The sequence below is a fragment of the Protobothrops mucrosquamatus genome, unplaced genomic scaffold (assembly GCF_001527695.2).
Source record: "Protobothrops mucrosquamatus isolate PMUCROS unplaced genomic scaffold, P.Mucros_1.0 scaffold1575, whole genome shotgun sequence".
Classification (NCBI taxonomy): Eukaryota; Metazoa; Chordata; class Lepidosauria; order Squamata; family Viperidae; genus Protobothrops; species Protobothrops mucrosquamatus.
The window spans coordinates 51324-61498 of NW_015387739.1; positions in this window are offsets into that span (position 1 = coordinate 51324).

The following is a 10175-nucleotide window of genomic DNA, read 5'->3' on the forward strand; positions in this document are numbered from 1 at the left end:
GGGACGCCCTGCGCACAGTCACTCATGCCCTCGTTACCTCCCGCCTGGACTATTGTAATGCTCTCTACATGGGGCTCCCCTTGAGGAGCACCCGGAGGCTTCAACTGGTCCAGAATGCGGCCGCGCGGGCGGTGTTGGGAGGGACTCGTCGCTCCCATGTAACACCGCTGCTGCGCGAGCTGCACTGGTTGCCGGTGGCTTTCCGGGTGCGCTTCAATGTGTTGGTTATCATCTTTAAAGCGCTCCATGGCATTGGACCTGGATATCTCCGAGACCGCCTTCTGCCGCAGGTTGCCTCCCATCGGCCGGTACGCTCCCACAGAGTGGGTCTCCTCAGGGTGCCGTCAGCCAGACAGTGCCGGCTGGCGACCCCCAGGGGGAGGGCCTTCTCGGTGGGAGCCCCCACCCTCTGGAACCAACTACCCCCAGAGATCCGGGTGATCCCGGATTTCCCCTCCTTCCGCCGCGCCCTAAAGACATGGCTTTTTCAACAAGCGGGTCTGGCCTAGGGAATTTTAGTGGGTTTTTTAAGGGTATTTTAAGGGTAATTTTAACGATTGGCCGCTTCAAATATTTTCTTTTAATTTGGTTTTAATGGATATTTATTGTACTGTGGTTTTATAAGGCTGTTAGCCGCCCTGAGTCCGGTGAGGAGAAGGGCGGGGTACAAATTAAATTATTACTATTATTATTATTATTATTATTATTATTATTATTATTATTATTATTAAAAGGATTTTGGAAATTACCTAGTCCAACTTTCTACCCAGTGTAGGAATCTACTATTACAACATCCCTGACAGATAGCCATTCAGGTTTAAGTTAGCATCCAGAAAAGAAGAGTCCATTATCTTTCAAGGCAAGGCTGCATCTATATGTTAATTAAAAAATAAGAATGTTGAATTGTTCTTAAGAATTTTTTCCTAATGGGCAACCAAAAATCTACTACTTTGTAGTTTAAAATCATTGATCTTTGTCCTGTCTTCTAGAACAACACTGAGCAATTTTCACTGCCTTCTATATGATACACTTTATTAGTACCATGACTCTCTTTTCTCCATGCTAAACTTACTCAGTGCCTCTAACTGCTCCTCATAAGTTTTTTTTTCAAGCTTCTTCCTTACTATCTTGGTTATTCTCTTGTGACTATACTCTGTCAATGTCCTTCCTAAAATGTAGTACCTAGAACTGTATACACTGCTCAAGGTGTGATGTGACCAGTGAAGTATAGCAAGAGTTAATAACTTCCTTTGTTTCTGATATTATACAAGAACCTATTGGGGATTGCTTTTTTTTTTGCAAGTGTGTTACACCCTTGGCTCAGAGAGCTATTAAATGAGGTAAGAATTCAAAGAGACAGATACAGAAAATAGAAGATATTTGCAATCACCATTTTTTTTCTATTTAGCTCTTGTCATTGCATTGTTCCTTGGCTCTCTTCTCCTTTCTCCATAGGGCTTGAAAACCTTCCACACCAGTTTTGGAAGTTCCTAAAGTTGCTTCACTCTTTTGCCCAGTCCTTCATAATGTCTCGCAGTGTTTCAAGTAAATTTGCTTATATATTTGTTCCCATATGCACTGATAGCTACAGCACCTAGACTTATATATCATTCCATAGTGTTTACATCACTCTCTGGGTGGTTTACAATGTCAGCATATTGCCCCCCAAACAATCTGGTTCCTCATTTTACTAACCTTAGAAGGACGGAAGGCTGAGTCAACCTCAAGCCCCATCAGGATTGAACTCCAGGCTGTGAGCTGTTAGCCTGCAATACTGCATTGTAACTGATGTGACACCAGGGCTCCTATAATCAAAGGCTCCTCTTGATTGAAAGAGATTTCTCACTGGGCTTAAAGATTTGGTAGTATTTGTTACATTCTCTAAATGAAATGCATCTACTGTTAGACTGTCAAGCCAATAGATTGATGATTTGATTCTTTCCAGTAGAGGATATCCATTCATCATGATCTGTTGCTTCTTTCTCTTCAGGAAAGTTTTTCTTTTACAGAGCCTGGAGACTCCACTTCCTTGGTTTTTGAGAGCTGCAGCTGTTGTTCTTTATCCAGGAGTCCAGAAACATGATCAAAAAAGAGTCTAGAAAATTCTGAAGCTCAAGAGAATAAAAACTCTTTTTAACAGGTTTTGGTCCTTTGTATCACATTCCATCATGCCCTCTGGTAGTTTTTTCTATCTTCTGTAAGATTTTTTGGGGTAACTTTGTTCCTTTGTATGTGCTGTTCTGTTCTGGTCTACCTAAAGAAGCTGATATTCATAATGCTGGCATTAGAAGTTATATGCACACCATGGTATGCCCATATAAAATCATGCTCTGTGATCTGTATTAGTTCCTAGTAGGATTCAGATGCAATTCAAGATGCTGGTTTGACATCTATGTGGCCCTTCATGACACAGGACTAAGTACTTGTAGGACTCTCTAACCCTTTGAATGTGCCCATCTCATGATGTCTGACAGGTCCATATCTGACAGATGCTCTAGATTCCCTTTGTATAACGGTATCATCTGGTGGCAGTCGGAGGCACATTTCCTTTGCTGGGATGCCTGCCCTCTGGAATAGCTTCTTGCTGGCTGTCAATAAGGTCTTAAAGGCTTGGCCTTTCCCCAGGCTTTAGGCCAGGAGGGTACATAGACAAGCTTTTGGAAAGTAGGTAGGTAATCAATTAAGGTGGGCCAGCCTCAATTACGTTTTAAGTTTTATTTTGTTTGGTTTTTGAATTTGTTAGCTGCTCAGAGTTGCAATTTGTGAGTTGGGTCATCATATACATTGAAACAACTCCCAAAAGATGCCTAAACAATAATACTTTACTCATGGGAATGTCCTACCTTACTATGGCATAAAATAGGTGTTCCAGAATACTTAGGAAATGATAATGGGCCACAATTTGTAAGTAAACATTTCAGACATCATTCCCGCCCTCATGGACTCAGACATAAAGATATCAACCCTGTATCAGCTATATACAAACTGATTGGCAGAGACATCTGTCCAGAGTTTCAAGTGTTTTATGAGCAAGTACTGCAGAAAATATCAACCTGAAGCAAAAGCTTGCATGTTTTCTATTTGCATAGTTCAGTGTAGGGCACAAAATGCAAAACATCAGTGATATTTTAAGGTGGTACCTTATAATCATGGTGAGAGCTTCTCTAATTTGAAAAATGTTCAAGACAAGCAGCTGAAACAAGTTGAGCAATCCCATACTGAAATGAGACATTCTGATATCCAGCAAGGACAGAAGTATTGGGTGACATGGTTGGGGACTCAAGTGTAACTCCTGAATTATCACCAATAGCATCTACCTCTGAAATAGATACAGATCTAGTGGCTACTCCACAGTTGCTAAAGTATCACACTGAATATGTCCATTTGTAGTGACATTCCCATTTGCATATGAAAGCCTCCATAAGGACTCAGATTTGTAAATATAATATAGAATCTATATCTTGGAGGGAAGAAATATATAACATACCGGATTTTTATCACTGATTGATCAAGCATGCCTATGATCTCGTATTGTAACTCAGTTACTCACTCCTGCTTACATATGTTGCAATTCTCGCAATTGGCTGTTCTAGAACTGAAGCACCAGAAAAATATACTCTTAATTCTAGTGTCTTTTCTTTGATAAGTAAAACAAGACACAACAAGGGCCATTTCTGGTATACCTACTGTATTGTACTCCAACTTCAAAAGCCCAAATATGCATATTTAATGAGGTTGACAGTAATATATACACCCAAATTTGCCTGTTCTAGATTGTAATACCGATACAGTTAGCTGAGGCTAAGAGGTTGTCATTTTTGTTTAAAGGTTCACATAATAACAGCTTCTGTGAAAGAGCAGCAGCCGCATTTCTTGAGAAAAAAAAATCCAACATGGTCCCAGAGATAGAAAATAAAGACAGGCTGATTTTGGACAAGTTTTGTCACCCTTAATATGAAATAACTACTGAACAAGAAGAGAATTTTCTCAGTTTCTCTTTTACGAAAGGTCATTCCACATTTTTATAGGTTTGAAGTTAACTGCTTGGATACAGGTAACATTAAAGAGGGCTGTTTTTCTGTCTCTTTCATTCAATATGAAAAATCTTGTAAGCCAGAGCAAAAGAATTCCAATTCCCCCACCCCTACAGTTTCACCTAGTCAACATCATTCTCATGTCAACTGAATTAATCATGTGGAAAACATGTTTTATGCATCACCTGAAATAACACTGGAACAGTGTTCATGATTACTAAAATATGGTGAATTGATTCACATTATATAAACTGTATTATTAAAACAAAAAGCATATTTATTTGCATGCTGCTTTTGTTTTTACAAATAAAGCGGTGAATATATCCAACACACCTTCTATTTCCCCAACAATAACCCTGTGAGATGGGTTGGGCTGAGAATGATTGGTTTAAGGTCACCCAGCTGGCTTTCATGGCTAAAGCGGGACTCATTGTTATTTTCAATAACATATAAGGTATATTTAGTTTTCATGTATTTATTATTTATTTATTGGATGTTTATCCCATTTTTATTACTTTGTAAGTAACTCAGGACAATAAAAATATACAACATTCCTTCCTCCGCCTATTTTCCCCACAACAGTCCTGTGATGCTACCTGATTATGAATACAACATAGTGGATAAAGTATTTTGTAGTGCAACACACAAATGTATGGTTGCAGAGTACTGTGCTTAGGTTTTTCTTATACCAGAAACTATGTAAAAAAGATCAAAAGAAAACAAATGTGCATTCTGGTATAAATTTGAGAATAGTAGCACAATTAATTTTAAAAAAGTATTTATAGGGATTTAGCTATCTTTAGTAGCTGTCTTTAAACTTTAAACTATCAGAATGAAGCCACCTTCTTGGCTTTGTCGCTGGCCAAAATAAGTCATTATCAATACATGTTTCCAGTAGTAGCTGACATACCAGCAGATAGCCTGGGTTCTGCGTCTCTCCACATTCAAATAGCGTGAGAACCCTGAATAGGATGAGAGTTGGAGTGCCTAAGAGTAAAACCAATATGCTGAAGTGGAGGCTCTTAGCAAATAACAAGAGCTTCCACTTCAGCATATTGGTTTTACACTTAGGCACTCCAACTCTCACCCTATTCAGGGTCTTCCAAGTAGTATAAGGGAGAGTACACAGACGGAGCCTCCTCGAAGATTGTGGATCAATGCTTCAAATCACAATCGGGCATACCTGTTTGCCAGCTAATCCTTCTCACACTAGATCAAATTCCTTGGGGAAAACCAAGGAATGAATTCACTAAAAAGGTCTTTGTCAAGACTAATTTTAATAATGATCTTAATAAATATTGAGGGATTCTCTAGCAATAAGAGTACCTTATTAGAGGATATGTGCACTTTGTTCCTCATATCTTACTCAGTTGCCAGTGTGACACATTTTTTTTAAAAAAGATGTAGAAAATATCAAAAAAATGTTGAAATGGTAATGAATGGTAATTAAAAAACCCTTCTGTTGGGAATTCTACTTTTAGACTTATTCGCAAAGGATCTTGACTTGAGTAAGTAATGAGCAGGAGAACACTGCAGCTGCTGCTGAATTATTACAAGTAGTAAAAACCAAAATCAATGAGAAAAAACTCAGAAGCATCTTTTTAAAATGGATGGTTATTCAAATGGCAAACACGGATTTATTTTAAGTAACAATAAAGTGATGCATGCTGAGGCAAAACACCTAATTTTACATGAGTGCTGATGTCATCTAAGCTGGTGTCATCTAAGATGGGTCTTGGACTGTTAGTAGAAAATGATATTGACTTGGTGTGCAGTGGCAATGAAAAAAAAATCCAGATTAGGGATCATTAAGAAAAGGATTTAAAATAAAATGCCCAATGCTTTTATATAAAGTTTTGGTATAAACATATTAAAATACTCCTTTGGGAAAGGATAATAGAGCTGGAAAATAAGCAAAATGTGAGCTGAGGAAGGACATGATAGACATGCATAAAGTCACACCTAGCATGTAGAAAGCAGCCATAATTTGTTCCTCACCAGAGGTCATCCAATTAAGCTAATTTTTAAAAGATTTAGAATAGGCAAAAAAAAATATCCCTCCTCACAACACATAATTATCTTGTGGCATTTGTTAAAAGATGATGTAATAGTTTCAAATTGGTATGGCTTTAAAAGTGGTTGCATGGAGGACATGTTTCATCATGGGTTATCAGTCTTGCTACTTTATTACATACTTGCTGGAGCAGCATGATTCCAAATACTAGGTGCAAGGGAAAAATAGTGGATGAAATGTGTATCTTCACCTCTTGGTTTGACATCGGCATAGGAATCCAGTTAACCAGTGAGCGAACCAAAATGGTGAAAATAAATGAGCTGTGGCTTATTTCCTCAAAATTGTTCTTAACAAAGATTGTTTCAGACTAGCAATTAAAAATACAACAGAAATTTCATGCTGAAATGCATCTGCAAATGAAGTTCATAAAAATGATTTCTTAAGAAATAGCATCCAAAATCAGACCCAGTGATTGTTCAGGAAAGAATTGGTTATTTCAAATTCAATTTTTTATTGTCATTAATTTATATTTCATCAAAAAATTCAAAACTGCAGTTATATGATTCCTCTTTCATTCAGAGCAAGTCTAATCATATAGAGCAAGCAACTGCATCATATTTTTTAAACTATGCTTTATATATTGTAAGACGTTAAATGTATCTTTCTGCACAGTGCACAGAATTAATATTTTAACTGAATTCCCATGCTACAAAAACATTTACTTTGTTCAGACTTTGCCAATGCAGATGTGATTTTAATCCTTGAAGTTTTCTCAATCCCGAAAAAATGACTGAAGCAAAGGTTTTCTTAAATTTACTACTTTAGAAAATTAATGTATGTATATTTGTATGACAGTACCTCTATAAAAATCATTAATAAATATTAATATTTTTCCATCATCAGAGAATGGTACCCTTAAGAGGATTTGAATTGGGATAATGTTTCTGATCCTTGCAAGTTGATTTAAGAGCTGTTCTCAAATCAGGAATAGATAAAATGTTTTTAAAAGTAGAGGTTACTCATTCCAATGATTCCAATAGGCAGGATTTATGCAAATTATCTCAGAATCTTTGGCTATGACAGTTGAGAATAACTGCTATGTCTAGTTTTCTAGAATCTATCTGATTCTCTGAAAATTTCATTTGCAATTTTATTCAGTGTACATAGTCAACTGAAATCCATACAGTGTGACTAATCAGTTTCCTAGCAAAAGGTGCATGTTTGATCTACTGGGTTATAACTTAAATGTTAAATTTCTATTTTGGAAAAAAAATGCAAGTGTCAAAATATGAATGAATGTTATGAAATGAAATCCCACGTTCCTGAGGTTTTTATTTGCAAGTCCTAGATATTAAATAATTTCAAATAATCAGTCACATTTCAATTAGCTTAACTTCTTGAAGTTGTACTTCTACTTTAAATATTGTACAATGTTCTACAATTTTAGATTTGAGGATCATTATATTTAGGGATTATTAAAATGACAAATTTAAAATTAATGAGAAAACATGACCATCTTTGGATTCTGGCTGTTTATAAATGAGATATATACAATTAAATGGTACAATTTAGAGAAGTAATTTGAGGTGCACTGCTAAGTTCTGGAAAGTTGCTTCTAAGACACCCCCCCAATAGTTTGTTTTGAACATGATTATAATTAAAGGTGCTCAGAAACATCTTATCTCACAATACTTAAAAAGCCTTATAAATATAATGATACAACCACACAAATACTTTTTGCTTACCAGGCATTTTTTGTTCATTTAAATCAAAGACAGATATCTATCTACATGTTATATGATGGATTATAGTACCTTGCCAGACCTATTAAAACTATGTTGCTTTCAGAGATAGAAAGCAGAGCAAGATACAATGCAAAGGCATATAGAGTTATTATATCTGTTGTCCTCATGTATAAATTGTTAGTTTTTATGAATGACAAAGAAAACTTTGTCATGTTTCACTGTTCTTTCACTTCACAAACCAATTTAATTTCAGTACTGCAGATGACCAAGGCAGGTGAGAAAACTGCATGAAATAATAGATAGATTATAATAAAGGAATAGAGTAAAGTTACATTTTTGTGTATCAAGTCTTGTAAAATCTGAACTGCTTACTCCATTTTTTATACAGGATAACTTTGTGAACAAAGAAACATGATTGCTTCCCCAAATGATTTAATTGATTCCCCGTTTTGAGGCCCAATCCTTTCAAATGAAAGAACAGTTCTGTACCATACTGGATAAAATTGCTGTACTGTAATGTAGTCCTTGACTTACAACTATTCATTTAGTGATCATTTGAAGTTACAATGGCCCTGAAAAAAGTGACTTATGACTGTTTTTCACATTTATGACTGTTGCAGCACCCGACTTCATGTGATTAAAATCTGGATGCTTGGCAACTGGCAAGTATTTATGATGGATGCAGTATCCTGGAGTCATGTGACAACCTTTTGCAACCTTCTGACAAGCAAAGTCAATGGGGAAGCCAGATTCACTTAAAAACCATGTTACTAACTTAAAAACTGCAGAGATTCACTTAACAACTGTGATAAGAAAGGTTGTAAAATGGGGCAAAACTCATTTGTTTTGCTTAGCAACAGAAAATTTTGGCTCAATAGTGGTCGTAAGTCGATGGCTACCTGTTGTAAGTAGCAATTTCATTTACTCCTGGTTAATGAAAACAACAACAAAATCATTTATGTAAAACAAGTTCTGCTAATATAACTAATTTACATCACATAAACAATACATGTAATCAGAACTGAACACAAATATAGGATTACTATCTTAGTGTGAATAAGATTTGCTTACGTGTGTAGAACGAGCATTTTCACATGAATATACTATGATCCAAAATCATGTTTACTGACACACCACACCTACATACGAAAGTTAATTTAACAAAGATATATAGCAAAGCTCGCTCTTCTTTAGGTTCAAAGTAGATACTTATTTATAAATATGGTCTCTAAGAAAAGTTTTAATACATGTCAGACTTCAGAATTTATTTATTTTTTACTGAATGGATACAAAATATAGATAGATAATAGAAAACAAATTAATGCACAGCAGTCTCAGTGAGATACTATATTCCCTTCATATCATTGGCTTCTGCCATTGACAATGATTGTCGAAGTCAACAGGGTAACTATATCAGGCTTGAGATCAACCTCAATACTGGCCCTGTTTGAACAATATCTTTACATACTGAAGGAATAGTCCCTGCCTTTACCCTCTATTTTCCAAACAGGGATTGAAGTCTGTTTTTCATTTTTTTTGCTACTTTATACAAGGTTCAGCTTCAATAGTATCAAATGGTTGCCCTAAATATTTTATAAATTATAAGCATTTTATGTTATATAAACATTTTTTAAAAGTTAAGTTATATACCGGTAAACATTTTTTCCTTTTTCCAACCCAGTTCTAATATTAATGAATTAAAACATAAATTACCAATTTGTCTTAAGAAAGAAACATTGTTCCTTTTTTGCATGATAAATTCTCATGTCCAAAGGTTTTTGCTCACTATAGAGATGACTAATTGGTGTGATATACTATGACAGTGTACATAAATTTGCAGAGGTTAACTATTAACGACTGATTGATAACCTACCCTTTGGAAAGAAAAAAAAGCACAAAACAGCTCAAATAAGCAGATGTAATTTATATATTTATTTGATTTATATAGTTGCGCATTTTCTATATGTGACTCTGATTGGCTTACAGAGAAAAATATAATCAAAATCATAATAACAAAAATCCATTAAAACAATCAAAACTATTACAATCCCAAGAAAATATAATCTGTGGGACAGTGCAATCAATCTCATTAATACTCCAGCCATGTTATGGCAAAATTATGCCTTCAGATCCCTTCTGGAAGACCAGTAAGGTCAGGGCCTGATTGGTGAGTGAAATGACTGGTGCAGAAAAATGTTTTGGCTGGCAAAAAAAGAACAAGAGAAGAAATCTATGTTAATGAGAGGCCAAAATGATGTATTGTAATGATTAATGCTAGAATGTGTTGCAGGAAAGTGAGGCTTTATATTTTTACTCAGTGAATTAAGTTTTATTGGTTTATCTTTCTTAACATCTAGCATCTTACCATTCTAATAAGCAGCA